The sequence below is a fragment of the Empidonax traillii genome, unplaced genomic scaffold (assembly GCF_003031625.1).
Source record: "Empidonax traillii isolate 1590-97213 ecotype Southwest subspecies unplaced genomic scaffold, ASM303162v1 scaffold83:size2986645, whole genome shotgun sequence".
In the NCBI taxonomy this organism is placed as follows: domain Eukaryota; kingdom Metazoa; phylum Chordata; class Aves; order Passeriformes; family Tyrannidae; genus Empidonax; species Empidonax traillii.
The window spans coordinates 2,380,913-2,399,444 of NW_020955276.1; the positions used below are offsets into that span (position 1 = coordinate 2,380,913).

Here is an 18,532-nt window from a genome sequence, read left to right on the forward strand (position 1 = left end):
CTGTTCAGCCTCATTGCAGTTACAACTTCTTTGCAAGGGCAAGAGGAGGGACAGGCACTGGTCTCTTCTCTGCTGTGACCAGTGACAGGACGCGAGGAAACGGCCTGAAGTTGTCCCAGGTGACGTTTAGGTTGGATATTAGAAAGAGGTTCTTCCCCAGAGGGTGGCTGGACACAGGAATAGGCTCCCCAGGGTCACAGAACCAAGCCTACCAGACTTCAAGAAGCATTTGGATGATACTCTCAGACACATGATGTGACTCTTGGGGATGGCCCATGTGCAGGGCCATGCAGGAGTTGGAACTCAGTGATCCTTATGGGTCCTTTCCAGCTCAGCATGTTCTGTGATTCTGTGTAATAAAGTATACAAAAATAGAAAAAAAAAAAACCTAACAAAGTCACTCAATAGGAAGCTAATAATTCAGATAAATGATTCATTTGAATGCTACCAGCATGTGTGGGAATATTCATTTAAAAAGAATAAAATTTATAGGGCTTCAACCTAAAGTCATCTAGTTTTTATGCATGCCATATCACTTCTTTTTGACTTGGTCAAATATTCAATTCTAGTTATTCAAGTTCACAGAAATTTTCAGACTGAAATAATGAATAAATGAATAAACTATAAGTCAGCAAATTAGTAAATGTGTAAGAATAAAACACTGGAAAATTAAAATATGGTTTTGTACAAATTGATCTCAAACTCCATTCAAAAAAAATTAAAAGTACACCTCTAAGGTAAATAATTTCAGGTTTGATAAAATTAATATCTTAAAATTAAGAACTCAAGATTGTATTAGGTGCCTCAATCATTGAAAAACTAGAATCAGAATTCTGTTTTCTTCATACAGAAAAGTCAAGTCTAGTTTCTTAAGGTGTTCTGCAATGCGGTTTAGATCACAAAAAATTCATATATTGATGTATGGAAGTGTTGAACACAGAAATATCCAGTGGGGTTTTACTAGGGTCATTGCTGCTAAGACATTTGTTGGGTTTTAATTTTTACAAACGATGTACGTTGTTAAATTTGCTGAAAATATAAAATTTGGAAGAAAACTGCATCCTTAGTAAGTGGCAAGTCAAGTTTAAATGCATTCTGATTTTCTCTGTATCTCAGTTGACAAGCAGAAACTGAAATTTAATGTTGACAAATGTAAAGCAATAAAAGCTGAATATAAAACTAACAAACATGAACATTTTATGAATAGATTTGTACCAAAACAAGAAAGTTGACCTCTCTCTTAAAACAAAACAAAAAAAATTGTGAATGAAAATTACTTTTCATATATCAAAGCAAGATAAGGAAGCAATTTAAAATCTTTTAAAATTGCAGGTTGCAAATGTGTCATGTTGCACATTCATCTGGCAAGCTCTTGGAATATTCTGTGAACTTTTCATCATAACATTAAAAGTAATACATTTTTCACACTTAATCATTACAGAAAAAAGTAAAACTAGTCTAATTTTATAGGTGAGAGTTTGAAATAAATCTGAAAAATAAACATATTAAAATCCCTTAAGTTTTTTAAAAGGTTAAGGAAGTGATTTAGCACATTACACTGATTAATCCAACAGACTAACTTCAGAAATATTATTGGGGAGCAGAGGGAAGTACTTTGAATAAGACTTTAATCATGGAAGTACTAAATGGTTTGGGTTGGAAACAACCTTAAAGTCCCAACCTCCCTGCCATGGACAGGGACATCTTGCACTAAATCAGGTTTCTCAGAGCCCCATGGAATGAGGTCTTGAGCACTTCCAGGGATGGGGCATCCACGGCTTCTCTGGTTAATCTGTTGCAGTGCCTCACCACCATCATAGTGAAGAACTTCTTCCTAATATCTAATCTAAACCTGGCATCTTTCAGTTTGAAGCCATAGCCACTTCTACTACCATGACTTCTAAAAAGTCCCTCTCCAGCTTTCTTGTAAGCCCCCTTTAGGTATTGGACGGATGCTGTAAGATGTCCCTCAAGCTTTCTCTTCTCCAATGTGAACCACCCCAATTCTCAGCCTGTTTTCATAGGAAAGGTGCACCTTTAAATAATGAGCATAACCTGTGAAGGACTGGAAAACAAAAATCATATTCCTGGCCTATTCTTCTCTTCCTTTTGCCAAGAGGGAGGCTGAGAAAATTTCATATATAGACTAACCTCTTGCTTGTTACCTTTCTTATCAAAGAATAAACTTTTTATGGAGATTACCTGATCTATTTCTTTGTTTTCAGTATGTTCTTTCTCATTCACGTAAGGCAGGAACACATAAAAACTGGAACAAACGGTAATATTAGATATTAATAACAGTCATCATCATCAAGAGGTATCCTTCTGTTGCCTATTAGAAATCTCCAGAATTTCAGGCACTGGACTGCACCTTCAACAAATGCATCTGGTTTGCTTGCCAAATCACATATCCCTCGTTTAGATAGTCTGCTTAACCTAGCGGTCCACTTCTTTTTAAAATATCTATTTTGGGAATTAAACTAATAATCACAGACAACAAGACATTTCACACGTTCTAGACACATAACATTTTTAGGTCTTTCCTCTTTTGCTCCCATACTCTTAAAGTAGCAAGTCTGCTGTCACACAGCTCTGGCTCTGGCAGGAACCTCATTCTTCTATACCAGGGGGAGAAAACCACATACATAATAAAGCAGATTACAAAAATATTTACATAATAAAAAAATGTGTTTCTGTTTATTTCTTCATAAGGCAACAGCAAGAAACCAATGTGATTACACGATTATATATCTGAAGGTGTTTATCACTACATGCAGATGGGATCAGTGGTACCCCACTTACATATATGTGCACAACTGCTCTTCTGCACACACATAGACACACACACAATTTCCAGAATGTTCCTGTGTTAAATTAACCTCTCTTCACAAATCTTACTCTGTTGAACTTATTCTGTTATCTTATTCCTTGGAAGAAACTGTCAACAGGAACTTCATCTCAACTTTCTTTTTCCCATTAAATTTGTGGTATTTTAGAATCAAGATAAATGAAAAGAATTAATTATTATGAAATATGTCCTGCTAACAGTAAACCACTGATACTTGAGATCGCTGGCTCTAATCATCAAGTCTTCCATTCTATTCTGGTTCCACTCACATTTGCACTGTAATAGCTTCATAAAATATGTTTACCTCCAACACAACAAGTTGCTGAAAATCTACAGTGAACAGAGTTTCATATTCTACACTAGCAAGACAGAAATAAAACTGTTGCTTAATAGTGTATGTTTGCTTGGGTTTTTTTCCCTTTTTCAACTTATTTTACTCATTTCCATTCTGCTAACAAACATGTTCCTGATACTTTTCCTAAATGTCTCCATATAGATGAACAAGTTGAAAAATAATTCATACACACTCTGAAAAAAAGCTATGACCATCATATCTAAAAAAATTTACATTTATTTCTTTGTTTAAGAAAACTAACACTCTAAGTGAGGGTAACAAAGCATTCAGATTATTACATACGATAGGATTATCTTGAATGAAAGGAGTAACATATCAAGAACTCTAAAGTTGCAACTCTTTTATTCTCAGCACTTTGACCAGGAATCGATACTGTAGTTCAGGGTCATTAAGTAAAAAGTGATCTCAGATGTCATTTTCAGCTCAACATAAGTGCATTTAAGATAATTATCTTTTGGCTCCTATTTTAGCAGTAATTTCCACTCCTGAATACCAATCATTCTTAAAACAAACCAAAACAATGGAAAAACAAAAACAAACAAAGAAAACTTTTTTCCAGTTGAATTTGTGTTACTTCCTTTCCATAATCAAAACAAACAAACAAACAAATCTCAACAAAAACCAACAAAACAAAGCCTACAACAACTTTCTTAATTTACAAACAGGTGATTTGTATCAGTAATACTGTGAATTTTATTGCTTCATCTTCACCTTTTCTGTTTGACTGCATAAGCATCTTTGAATATAAGTAAGCCATAAAAGAGACCAGCATACAGAATTCTGCCACTGCAGCCATTATTAAAGAGACATACTTGCTACTGAAAACTATTTATTTGGAGGATGAGATAACACAGTATTAGTTATTTGAGACAGGAAAATTCTTTCTAATTTGAGAAAGCTTTTAAATTGACAAATGTTTATTACAAATGGCTGTTTTGCATAAGCCATTTGATATCTGATTTAAGTTCAGTAACTACTAGCAAAAATTGAATAAATGCTTTACACTTTTCTGATCTTGACCTATTAAACTGAAAAATCACTGAATGGAAGACATCATAGTACCACAAGGTCACGTCATTGCCAATTACTCATATAACGAGGTATCAGAAATGCTCCACGAAGTCAAAGTCTTGGAACATAACAACATGCCAGGGATATAAGAGTGTGAGGTCTCAATACTGAAAGATAAAGTTTATTTTGAAGAAAATTTCCATGTCACCGAATCAAAAGAAATAAGCTGTTTCCTTACTTTATCATTTGCACTTCAAAGATGTAAACACACAAAGATTTTACTTCTATGTTGTCAGGGAAAAGAAAAAACATTGTGTAGCTTCCTCTTTCAATGTCTCAGCACAGCTTGGCTAAATTACTTAAATAATACTAGTTTTCATATTTTATAATTCAAACCATATGTCAACCTCAACAGGAAGAAAAACTTCATTTTAATCATGTTTTTCAGTTCTTACATTTTTTCAGAAGTTATCTTTGTAAAACCACATTGGACCTTCTTCTTATACTGATGTCTTCATTAACACCTGAATTCCTTTATATAAATTAACTGAACTCTAAACTATGGGCCAAGGCAACTACTAACTAAATTAATTTGTAGGACTTTAGTACTTCTAATAGGTGAGTGATCTTTTAAAGTTCACCGAGCATTTTGACAGTACAAGTTAAAAATAGGTAATATCTATGAAAATTATATCTCAAAGAGAGAGATACAATGGAGGAAAACAACAACAAAAAGAAACGTAATCATCACTTTATTCAGAAAAAGTACAAGTACCATATTTGTCTTTTAAGATGCTGTACTAAGTTACATGTTATGTCATTCAAGTGAACTTGAATTTTTGCTCTAGAATTAGCTTGGAACCAGAACCTTGGTGTTTTATTAGAAAGGTGTGAAGTAATTTGCAGGTTCCATGGTTATAACAATCTGGGACACAAAAGCACAGAAAGTTCTTCTTAGAGTCTTACTATAAAAGTGAGATGTTTCTAGAGTAGTCAGCCTCACTTCTACATGTTTACAATATGTTTTGGTATTCCTTGGAAATGACTAGCAATCTATTAAGAGAATCTGAATTCTAAGCTGAATTGCAAACCAACTGCATTGTGGTTGGTTTTCATGGCACTGGCTCGTTACCACATAACAAGAATTTACTCATAAATAAACACTAAATATTTCCACTAAAATAGGTGGTATTTAACATCCTATCCAACAGGGGTAACAAAAAAAAAAATCAATGTTATTTCTTAGTCTCCCTAATCATCATTCCAGCACATTTCCAAGAATCTAATTATAATGCAGAATCATTGAAGGTTTCTCAGCAGCAGGACCTGGGGCTTGGTACTCATTTCTGCTGAGTACAAAGCCCCAGGGCTCCTTAGATCATGTTGATTTTATAGTCTCTATATTCGACAAGCAGCCACTGTGTTTTATGAGACAGATCCAGGAACTAGAAAAACTGAACTGTCCCTGCCTATCAAGCTACTAGAAAAAATTTTCACTTTTCTCCTCAAGTAAGAGGGAAAGCCTTATTAAGTCAGCTAATTGTCACTGAAATTAGGTTTTTAGGAGGAACTGTTATTCTATTCAAATATCATTAGAAGTTTTCAGTAGCAATTTTCATAATTAAGGTTATACTCTTTCTATGGCCACTCCAAAATTTAAGCAGATGGGACAGTATATCCAATGGTGGAATCAGCATCCCTGGAAAAGTTAAAAAAAAATCTGTGAACAGGGCAATTGAGGACATGATTTAGTTGTGAGCACAGTGGCAATGATAGGTTGATATTTGGACTCGGTGATCTTCAAGGTGTTTTCTAACCCTAAATGATTGTAAATGGAGGATACTCTCTGTTCCACAGCATTTTAGGCCAATATAGATATCATCTGACCTTGCCACTGCAACTATTTGACTAGCATAACACAATGCAACACACTGCAATATTTAATAATGATCTGTGCATTTCTAGTGCACCAATGCTTTAATTACCACTTCTTGAAATCTTTCCAACCATTATGTAATGGTAGGAAGAAGAGGAGCACACTCTGTGTCAGTCTTTCCTCAGAAGCATACATAAAAGTCATGTTATAGCCTTTTCCAAACAAAAAATAACTCCTGAAAATATATTAGAAAATGAGCAATGAGAACTTAAAATAATATAAATTTACTGGAAAGACTTGAATAGTTTCAGTTTGAAATATGCATCACTGGAATTATGGAGATTTCCTTTGTATTTTCACTAATTCTAACACTAATGATGTTTGCTTTCAAATACTATCATGAACGTAAATAGCATAGACAATTATATCTCACTTCACAAGAGTTGCTCTAAAGCTGAATTAACATTCCCATTTGATATTCTGGGGAAATTTTCTTTCACCATGAATTTACACACAGTGTATTACAATAATTCCCTTTTCCATTGCAGTTTTGGGAGTAAGATTTGCCAGTAGCTACGTGGATATACCAACCATATTAATTTCTATTTTTAGAAACAATCTAAAGTTTAATAAACACATCTGTCGCAACTGGGTTTATGTGTTTTTTGTCTGTGTTTGGGGTTTTTTCCCTGTAAGAAGGAATAAACACTTATAACACTGTTTAAACACCTTGTTTTGAGATTTTACCAGTTCTCACTCCTACAGGGCTACACTGGATAAAACTCAGATTACGCTTATATGTGTTTTTTTTCTTCTTAGATATTACAATAGGAATATATTTTACAAGTAAAACCAACCAAACAAAAATCAAAACACCCCCCCAACTGAACAAACAAACCAAAAAACAAACCAAAAAAAAACCCTAGGCATTTCTGCTAAGAATATCGAAAGGAAAAGTTACTCTCAGTGTTAATATGGGCTATGAAATAAAACAACACACACTTAACTATTTAAGTAGTTCATTCTTCTTAATGTTCAAGAGAAGAAAACTGAGCTCCCAACTCGTTACCAGCTTTGACTGAAGGCAAGATAAAAAGCTGAGCATGATAGCCTTTACAAATTCTTACCAAGATGTTCTTCCTTCTACCTGACTAGTTACAGAAGCTTTAGTCAAATAATCACCATATTTCAAAATTTACACAGCAAAGACTCATTTTTTACCTAAAATATTGGATGAGGAGATAAAGATAATATTGCTGTATCCTTAAAGGTTCATTCCACAATTCAGCATTAATACAACAGCACAGTCAATTACTAAAATGTTCTCACATGTTCACCATCATAGATTCTCCCCCTAATATCTCCCCCCCACAGAAAAACCCCAACAAACCGGTAAGAAACTGCACTGCATTAGAAACTAAGAAGCAGAAATCAAGGTGCAACCAGTAACACAATACTTCCTGTTCAAAGAAACTTGGTGAAGTAAGTACAGATTCTCACATCATTGTTAACATTAATTTTAGCCATTATGACACAAAAAACCTTTGGAAATTACCATACCTGCTGTGTGAGAACCCATTTTAAAAAATATATTTTTAGTTATTAGTGAGACCTGCCTGTTACAAATTAGGAGGAAACTTACTATCACAGAATGGTTCCTGCAAGCATTCTTCTGTAAGGTAGCCTTCCCATCTTAGTTCCCTCCTAACACTGCTAAAAACACAACTTAACAGCAAAGCAAACAGAAAGAAGCATTATGTTGTTTACTCTGTTCCTGTATTTTCTCCTTGTGTACTAAGCAAGAAAATAAAATCTACTTCCTCTGAAATTTAAAATGTGGTCTTGCTTTCAATCATAAAACATAACTGTAATTATTATTAACATAATTATTAAGCATCCTCTTTATTATCCTCCAAATTCCACCTGGCTTACAACTTCTATGATTCAAACATAAATACAACAAAAGATACTGTACTATTTTCAGAAACATAGAGTGAGGTTAAGTTATGAAAGTCTTAACTTGGCATAATATATTTTATTTTTGTTTTTTTTCCTCAAGTTAGTAAAATGTAGACAACCAGTGAAACACCTTAAACAGATGTTACAGTTTGCATAAACTAAGAAACAATACTACAGGCCATATATATTAACAAAATATTATGAAACAATATAGATTGAGTTCTTTTTTCTGCTCACGAAGCTGCTCTATTCTTTGTGATTATCAGGACAAATTTTCAAAATCACTTCATCTATCGTTTATGGAAAATGTTGCTGGCTCGCAGACAAGATCTATACTGCTGCCTTTCTAAAGCCTCAATAGATAGAGAGAGAGACCTCCAACTATAAGAGAAGTCTCTCATACATGCTAGTTGCAATATCCCTTACCAAGCAAAACACTTACAATTTCTTTTTCAACAGTCATTTAATGAACATAATATCCAAGTGACTTCAGTAAATGCAGATTGATGTATCTCAAACTTTTGTCCAAAGCAAATGATGTCAAAAGTTAGATACAAACAATATTATCACCATAAGATTTATCTTATCAACTCTGCTTATACCCAAAAATCAATAGCCCTGACCTCAGAAGAAAATACTACTGCCAGTAATCTTTACTGGTTGCATAATGGTCAAAATGTCAATAATGCAAAAACAGAAAACACACTTCATCTCGGTATATTTATATTACATAGATCCCTAGGTCCATCTTTCCTTTCCAAGAAACAGAAAAAGGTGACCTACCAAAGTAGCAAATAGAAATAAAAAAAGGCAGTGTGACATTACACAGTTCATCATACTTTTATCAGAGGCACCAGCATAGTGTCTGAGCAGGAAAACACAGAATTTGATTCTGGACTAGAATTAGTAGCATAAACTTCAGGACTCTATCAGTATGTATATCTTTGACAAAAAGGGGAAAAATAAAACAAGCAATCAAAAAACAACATATAAGCTTCTTTCAGAATATGAAGACAAAAATGATGTCACTTCCAAAACACACAGATTCATACATGCATGATAGGCTTTATAGGATGTCTCCAAAATATAATTAATCTAATTATGCTGATAGCTAAGCACAAGTGTTGATTAACGGAGCTCTCTCTGTTAGCATCAGATATAATTAGCATAATATGAAAAAATCCTTGCCTTTGGGAAAGGCAAGAAGGAAAGGCAAAGTTCTAGATACAACATCAGAATATAGACATGCACAACTCATAATCCTGAATGCAGATGAACACCCAATTGCATATGTTCTTTTTTCCTGAAATACCTCTATGGAACTGGCTGGATATGGTACAAGAGAACATAGTCTAAGGCTGACCAGATACCCTAGGGCATCTAAAAGCCACCTATGTTTAAGCACCTAAATCTCATCCCCAGTGGTTAAAGAAAGCATCATCTGACTTGACATTGCACCAGAGACCTGAATAGCAGGACTACGGCTGAGGATTTCTTCCATTCCTGTTACTTAACCATTTTCTACTCTCACTTTTCTTTCCTTCCTCTCTCCGTATTTCTAAAAATTCCTTTTTCTAAAAAATATACAATGAAACATAAATTGTGGGTTTTTTTATAAACCCTTATTTAACCATGAAATGCTTAGTTAAATAAATGTCACAATTCATGGCTTTACTCTTTTCAGCACTGATGATTATTAAAATTAACAGAACACAACTATTCATGGACTTTCTTCTCCCTATTCATTCAGTTCTCAAGACAACCAAGACCACTCAGTACAGTGGAGGGGTAAAAAAAATGTAATCTTTTAACTGCACTTCAGTGTTGCCCAAAGACACTAACATATCCACTTTATTAATTTCGTAACTCTAGCAGAGTAACTCTAGTTTTGTAACTCTAGCAGAGAGTAGAAAGAGTCTACTGCTTACTTCTTCATCTCTCACCTAGATTAGGAAACATCTGATATTTACATAAGCTGGAGTGTTCTTTCCCATTTTTGTCAATTCCAGTGAAAAGAAAGTAGGTTAAGAACATCACCCTACTTAAAAACAATTTCTTTCCCCAGGAGAAAGGGTCACTATCCTTAGGATCAGCGAGACAGAACAGAAATCCAGATTATGAGCTGATTTAATAATAATCTCAAATTTTAACCATGTTCCAGCCTTCTGCAAGGGAAGGACAGGAAAACAGGGAATATGGGGGAAGAGTGGGAGAGGTTGGCCTCTATGCTGAGAAGAAAAAATATTCTGAGCAAAAAATACATTTGGATACTTTCCAATCTATGATATGCAGAATATGATAATGAGAACATCCAGGGACTTCATTTCCACACCTATAGAAACCTCTGGAAACCTACAGTTGCTGAGGACAAACAGGTGCTGCAATACAATTATTAGCGTTGTGACAAATACAAAGATCACTTTTCTTTATAAACCTAGAATAAAAGCCACTATAGGGAGTTTTTAAATGAAGATTTTAAAATAGGAGAAATTGTGCATTCTGATTAGGTTAAGAGAGCATCACAACATGTTTGGAAGTTTCCCAGGAAATTATTCAATTCTAGAGTACTTTTTTTTAATTGCAGATTGTACAGAAGAAAAAAACAAACAAACCCCCAAATCAAAACCAAACAAAAACACAAACAAAAACCCCAACACAATTCAAACAACAAAAACCCAAAGAAACAAAAAACAAACAAACAAAACCACACACAAACCACACTTCCTGACCACTTTATTCTATATCATAGCCTCCAGTAGATAACATTATTTTTGCACTACTTCTCTTTTCTCATACTTCCATTAGAATGAAAAATTTAAAACAAACTGCACATTGCACTTTGTTCTACAATTGCAGACAAAATTAATTTGACCCTGCTTTTGAATTATTTCTTGGTTCTTCCCAATAAGACTGATTGTATTCTGCTGATCCAATTATCACTAAGTTAACTTTGCACAAGACTATGGATATAGGCAGCATGGCTATCAGTATTTGTTAACCCAGGTGTGGTGACCTACATATCTTTTGGCTGCTCTTGAAGCTGTGCTGTTAAGACACTTCCTAGCTGAGGCATCACTAGGAAGTGACTAGGAAAATCAGTAACTGATTGTAACTTCAGTGAAGTGGGTTTACATGGAAAAAGAGAAGTCAAATCAACCCATTCCAAAGCCTATGCTCTGCAAAAACTGGCAAATGCACTTGTGCAGCTTTTTAAATCTAGCTGCCCAGCATTCTTGGAGGGTGAGGGGGGGGAAGAGGAAGATTAGGCCAATTTCTTGAAAAAGCCATTAGTGTATCTTTTATTCAAAGGTAGAAAGAACAATTTCACAGCATAACTGTGTTTAAAACTAAAGAAATGGCTAAATTAATCAAAGGGGAACACAGGTTATCACTATATTAATGCAACAGTTCTACTTTTTTTCTTTTTTTTTTGTTAAGTACTCTAGTTCGTATGCTAATTATGCCAGTCCAAATCTACTAATGTCAAATTTGAAATTATGCGCTTTGCTGGGCAGACTTGTGTTTGTGAAAGAACCAATGATTAATACAATTTTCACTAGGAATATTTCTATCAGTGGTAGTTACATAAATCATATTACAGGTTATATGCGATGATTATTTGAAACTCACTTTTGTGATTTATCTGTACCTACAATTTTCAGAAAATTACAGACATATAAAAAAGTTAACTAAATGTCCTCTCAAAGAGAAATTTTCATATATTGTCAAATAATTCCACTAACATACGTGGGATATTTCAATAATAATGATTCAATGTTGATCAAGCCTTTCTCAATACAGGAATTTTTCAGGTTTGCAGGTTTCATCAAAACAGGTTTCAGGTCTCAATTTTTATGTTATGAGCTCTAATATCCTAGCTATACTGACATTTTGTGTGTTGGTTCTTACTATTATTGCATGAGTATGGAAACAGTTTTATTTCATGGTCAAAATTAACAATAATTAACAGCCAAAAAACCCACACGCTTCTTTCAGGAAAACCTAGCTGAAGAAAAGTATCATCTGTAATTTCATGATTCTATTATGAATTCTGATAAAGACAAAACTCCTTATGGTTTTCTGTCTCTCTGAAGAAGCCTGAGAATGCCATCTGGCAAAACATAGTTGCAAAAGAAAAGGAAAGCCACTCGTGCAGACGTGGACAGCTTATATGGATTCTCTTTGAATCCTTTCAATTGAGAACTGATGTTGCTTTGAACTTTGCCTACATAATATCATAGCACATTCGTTTCAGTGTAAAAGAAAATCATTTAATATTGAGACAATGCACCATTCTGTAGGATTTTTTCTGATTGTTAAGTTAATGGGATGGATATCTTTACATCTTTTTACTCAAAAGGATGGCAGTTAAGACATTATTTTGGTTTATCTTTTTGTTAATGCCAGTAATTCTGTAGCTATCCAAGTAAGAGTTACATCATTGCTCTCCCTTATACTTATGCGTAGGTAATGAAAGTATGTTGTGCTTCATGAGAACTGTCCTCCAGGCTAAAATTAAATCCTTCAGTGTAGATTAAAAAATTATACTGTATGTGTTCTTGTTTAACTCCTGTTTGGGGAAAAAAACCCCACCATATACTTTAAAATATTATTCTATGGATATAGTTACAGTGTGAAGAATTAATATTTTACTAAAGACTAAGAAAAAGTTTTTTGGCTGAAAGACTGAGAATGAGAATACAGAGGTGAACTACTTTAGAAGCTGTCTTATGTAGTACAGGGTCTGGTGAGAGTGCATGCCTTGCACCACAAGGAAGGATTCATTTTAAGTGTGTAGGGGTGAGACAAAGAGAGAGAGAATGTGTCAAAGCTACAGCAGACCTACTTTGCCTGACATACTCCCACATTGACTGTTAAACTGCTATATGAGAGTCTAAAAATCACTTGACTTTTAGACTAGAGTAGATGCAATTGTTCTTATGTAGTTACTTCTCCTGCAGTAACCTTAAGAACTAATGTTGCCAGAACTGATTGGTGTACACGTCCAACCTGCTGCCACCAGAGGACTTTTTTTCAGGTTGGTCACCTTAAATCAGTCATCATCACAATGCAATTTCTCTGTCACCTGTGAGAAGCTCACCATCTGGGAGGTCTCTTGAGCACTCTGGAAACACGAGTTTACCTTATCCCCCCAGTTTCTGCAACAACTAAAATAGCTAAATAATTCCACTTCCCATTAAGCCATGAACCCTTCTTCATGTCTACAGACAATCGCCTCTGCATTTTCTTCTTCAGCCACCTTTCCACTGTGAACAAAAAGCATATGCATTTAACATTTCACTGCTGAGCAGTGTTACACACACTTTGAAAATGAGCTAGGTAATTTAAAACCAAATAAAAAGCAGCAGCTTGGAGAAAGAGTGATTTCTTGAATGTCATTGTGTACAGCTCCTATTTTTTAAATTCAGGAGAAAAGCAGAATGCATCATATACACCAAGAAAAAACCACCTTACCTTCTGAGAATCCTGAAACACACCGAAGAATTCAGCTTAAGGACCCTTAAAGCTTTTCACAATAGCTTTAAGATCCCAATCAATTTGGGTCTGACTGATGGAGAAAACATTTCTCTAGAACCAGTGTTTAGACAAAGCAGAGGAAGGATCTGGCCTGTAATATGTATTTATTTTTTAAATGGTAAGTATATGAGCTCATGTTGCTTACAGCTGGAACAAATCCCCCACAGCATTCTCAAGAGAATCACTGGACTTTCTGAAGCCTTCTTCATAATGCAAACACACACATCGAGAAGTCTCTTTCTCCAAATACATCTCTAAAATCTTAATTTTACATTTAAACACAATGTAAGCACATAATCTGGATAGTAGTATTCTGAAGAACTTTAAAGGCATTTAAATAATGCCTATATTCAGCAAAAATTTAAAACATATTAGTGGTTTAAAAAATTTCACAGCATTCCTGGGAGAAATTTTATAGATTGATTTTATGAACCAGATTCTGCAGTCTATATTCAGTGAAAATCTTTTTCAACTAGATCTTAAGCTTTTGCATTGACAAAAAAATACACTTTTTAGGAGTGGTTACAAAGTTGCCAATACAGAAATACAGAACCTAAGGAATACATTTTGTTGCACAATAGTCTCCACTTAATATAGCATATTTAATAGAATAGAAATATAAGATAAATAGGACCGTTTCTGCAACTATTGACGACAAATGAAAATAGATGAGTAATTCAACCTAATATTGACCATAAAAATAGTAATAAATTCTCTGCAATTTTCCATTTACTGCTAGCTTTTCTGTTATTGTTTTCTTATTCTGAATCTTACTAAAGACGTTACTAGAATGGATAAACTGAAAATCAAACAGCATCTAACAGCATTAATAATGCGTAAAAAATTTTCCATTATGCCTTCCTTTTGCTTAATCTTGTCTCTTTCTTTCTCTTAATTTTATTATTAAATACATTTAATTCATGTTTTGGAATTAATTAATTCATGCCTACTGCTCATTGGAATTTTAAATCCATCTGTTTGCTACTAAACATTTTTCATCACAATCAGATATGACCAAAAAATTATAGGCTAAATGCACTCCCTGTCAATACTTTGTGACCCTATTTCCATCATTATGATTTCACTGTGACAAAATCCCTGTTAAGTTTGTCTGACTTTGTTAGGATTACAGCTGCAAAACTGTAAAGTGGAAAGTCCTAATGACAAAGTGATAACATAAAAGCTCTTTAAGAAAATTCTAGTACTTATGACCTCATAACATATGTATGGCAAAAAACCATCCCAAAGCACCATATATACAGGCATTCTCCAGTCCAAATGCTTTTGAATCTGAGATCTTCCTGTGGCCTTTTTGCTTTTCTTTTCTTTTTCTTTCTCTTTTTCTAAAGAGTGCCATGATCATTTCCTCCTCCCTGGATAGTTTCCCTAGAATCTTTATGGCAACTAGTGAAGGAAAAAAACTACTTTCCTTGAGTACAGATAAAAAAATTAATCTCTAAATTACTGATCATCTGCATAAATGTCACTATTAAATTTATATTTGCTGATTACAAGGTCTTTAAACTGATAGCAAATCAATAGAATTTACTCTAATTATGTGGCATTAAGGTACCAGTCTGTTTTCACACTAAACAAGCTTTGGACTGATGAAAAGTATCAGTGACCTTTGCCAAAATGCTTAACTCACCTGTTTCCCAATTTAGCCAATGATATCTTAGTTTCTCAAACTAGTTATAGTATTTCAAACCTACAGACTTACCACTGACACACAGGAAAGTTATTAATGCTTTATAACTTGTTAAAAGAGGACACAAAAAGCAAGCTGATTAAAGCATCAGTGTATTATTTATTATTTATCACATTTCCCATTTCAAAATAGTTTGCACTATCAAGCAGCATGTTTGTTTGTGTACTGTGAATTTCTTCAGCAATGCCACATCTAACAAAGAACAAAGAAGGAATATACTGTCATAATTTTTCCATCCCAGTTTTTCACCACAAAGTTTAGTAGGAGCTGGGTATTACTGAGTGTTTAATAATGACAATGCTATTTGACTTTATCTACTGAAAACTAATGCAGGTATGTATAATTTTATTAGTAAGAAATCGTAAATAAGCACATTAGAGGAATTAATCCTTCATTTCCTGTAGACTGCTTATATATTTCATTATCCCATTATGTGATCTGAATAACAACTTCATAATAAAAAAATTACTGCTGACACATGCAACTTGATATTATATCAGTTTTATATATTTACAGCAATAGGTCTTGTTAAGTCCTCTGTTGTTTCTTCTGAATTAGACTGAACCTATTTGACATTTTCCTATATCAACAATTCAAGATTTTACATACATATATAGTCAAATACAATCTGTATCAAACTTAAGTCATGATTTGACATAGGTCATTTCCCACAGCAGTAATTACAGCAAAAGTGGAGTATGTGTTGAGTCATTTTTCACACAGATACTAAAGCACTGCAAAGACATATCCAAAGATAAATAATGAAGAGCATGCTCCAAACTAATAAAGCTATCAAGTATGTTGTGATTCAAGCTAAACTAAACAATGTAGTTCCTGAAAGTATTTTTTTTTTTACATAGACACTTTTTCAGGCTTTCAACATTGCAATGCTGCGTGCATTTGGGACCACCTAGCAGAACTGAAAGCTTAACCTAATAAACTTCTCTGCATGCAATCTCAAAACAGCTCATGTAAATTAGCTGGATATATTATTTTAATGCTTTGCCCACAGGGAATACAACACAGAAATGAGCCATGTCAAATGTTGCCTAGTCACAAAAAAAAAAAAAAAAAAAAAAAGCTTTGTTCTTAACTGAAATGCAAATTCATAGTAATAAAACAATAACAGTAGGATTCCTTATTAATCCAGCAAGTGTGTTATCCTTTAATTTCAAGTTCACAAGTTCATAGGTTGTTTTTCTGTCATAAATGTTACTGTCAATTACCCAAAGACTACTGTAATGCAATATGAAAGTCACCCAGGTTCACTGTCTCAGAACTTCTACCCTATGTTTTGTAATTCTTCCTTGCTCTAAGATTATGAATACCTGAAAGCAACTCTGAATGTCATCCATCTGCTACAGCAGATTTAGTCTTTCCTGACTGTATCACATGAATTTCCTAAATAAATTTTGTTTAGTTATCTTTACTGTTGTGACATAAACTAATTTCCTTACTTCTTCACGAAGGAATGTATTTCATTTGACCCTGATAAACTTTTGGTTCTGGTGACATTTATTAGTTGTGATTTATTTTGAATTACATCTGAAAACGCAACATGAATTTCACATTGAGAAGTTTATTAAAATGTATTTCTAAACGCATGTTTAATGCCTTCTAATGACACAAGTTTATTCTGATTGGGTGAAAAGTAAAGACCTAATACATAAGAGAAATTATTTGTATAGTCTATTTACAGTACTCAGTATTCTAAATTTTTAGATAAATAACCCAAATTTGGTAAGAATTTGTAAGGATATTGGTTAATTTCATTCAAATTCAAATCCATATTGTCCCTACAGTAACTACAACACATGAAGAATTTAAATCCAAGTCCATTTGGCCAGAATGGAGAAAAAATGCTGAAATGCTATTGATTCCTTTCAGGACATTCAAAACACCTGACTCAACTGTATTTCTACTGACATAACACTAAGATTTTATTCAGGTATTAGCAAACATGAGCAAATATTTCATTGACATACCTGTCATTTCTCTTCTCTACCTAGGAAACAGTTAACCCTCAACTACTAGTACTAGCTGTTTCCTCTACTAGAGATGCAGCAAATGCCCATAATGGGTCCACTGTCCCAAGAGAAATAATGTCTCCAAAAGTTCTCCTTCTCAGATGCAGATATATTCAGCGCTGAACAACACCCAACAGCAGACTCTTCATGACATACATTTATTTTACCGTTTTACCTTCTCTATAGCTCAGCCAGCAAAACAGAGTCCCACTGCTCATGAAACCCTTTTAAATGAATTTATCTTTTTGTTCCCCCTAGATGTTTCTCACCTATTGAAAACGGTGTCATCAACACTTTTGAATACGTCCCATAAAAGCACTTAGAAAATAAAACTGTTGTCTAAAACTGTCATCCTCACTAGAAGAAAAAATATACATACTTCTATATATGTAAAACTTGATGAAAAATTTAGGAACTTTGGAAACGTGGACTAAAAATACTTACAACTGAATGCAGATAAAAATACTCTCAGTACCTGTAACTCAGGAAAACTGCATATTAAACTGAATGCCCAGTCACCTGGCATTACTTTGCAGGTCAGATCGTGCTGTAGAACCCTCCTGAGGGAACATCTCTTTGTTTAGATATTGTCTGTAATCTACACGCGAACTAAGGTGGACATTACACAATACTTGCCACGTTCAGTTTCTTTAAACAAGTATTCACCTATAATTTTCTCATAAGAGACCAGCAAAACACTTAATGCACTTTTCCACTGAAAACAGTTCAAGCTACCATAGCCAAGTTTCTCATCACAGTAATCCGAAAACAGAAATACCTGCATGCATATATATATATATATATATACGTATGAATATAAAGATGTGTGTCTGTGCATACATATGTGTGTGAAGGCTAGGAAAAGGTGTGGAGGAGCCCGAGAACATAGGGAGAGAAATCAAGCACATTTACTTACTAATGCTGTCCGTTCGGACCTCTTTGGAAACCTGAAGGAGTCTCCGCTTTCCCCTCCTGCCAGTCAGGCGCCGCGTTGTGCCCCTAGTCCACACAGGCCCAGAAGGAACTGCAAAGAGAGAGAAGCACATGCCACATCAGGCAGTTCTGTTTTGATGGGATCCAGCGCCGTTGCCGCTAGCTCCTGGGGGTATCCCTTCATTTCAGAGCAGACTCCGACAAAGAGTCATTCTTTTTTTTCGGTCACAGAGATTTAAAAAAACCAAACCAAACCAAACCAAACCAAATCCAAAAC

At 34.3% G+C, this 18,532-nt stretch overlaps 1 protein-coding gene across 43 annotated transcripts in view; it reads right to left on the bottom strand.

Annotated features, from left to right (window-relative positions):
• Nucleotides 1-18,532, bottom strand: part of PTPRD (protein tyrosine phosphatase, receptor type D) — a 1,139,994-nt gene that overhangs the window by 1,120,507 nt on the left and 955 nt on the right. For 17 of the 43 annotated variants that reach the window (XM_027881067.1, XM_027881087.1, XM_027881084.1 and 14 more), the window contains exon 1: nt 18,239-18,388. The gene's annotated coding sequence lies outside the window, so the exon portion shown is untranslated. Of the gene's footprint in view, nt 1-18,238; nt 18,389-18,532 lie in introns of those variants that run through there. The other 26 variants (XM_027881106.1, XM_027881105.1, XM_027881104.1 and 23 more) reach the window with 5 other exon arrangements.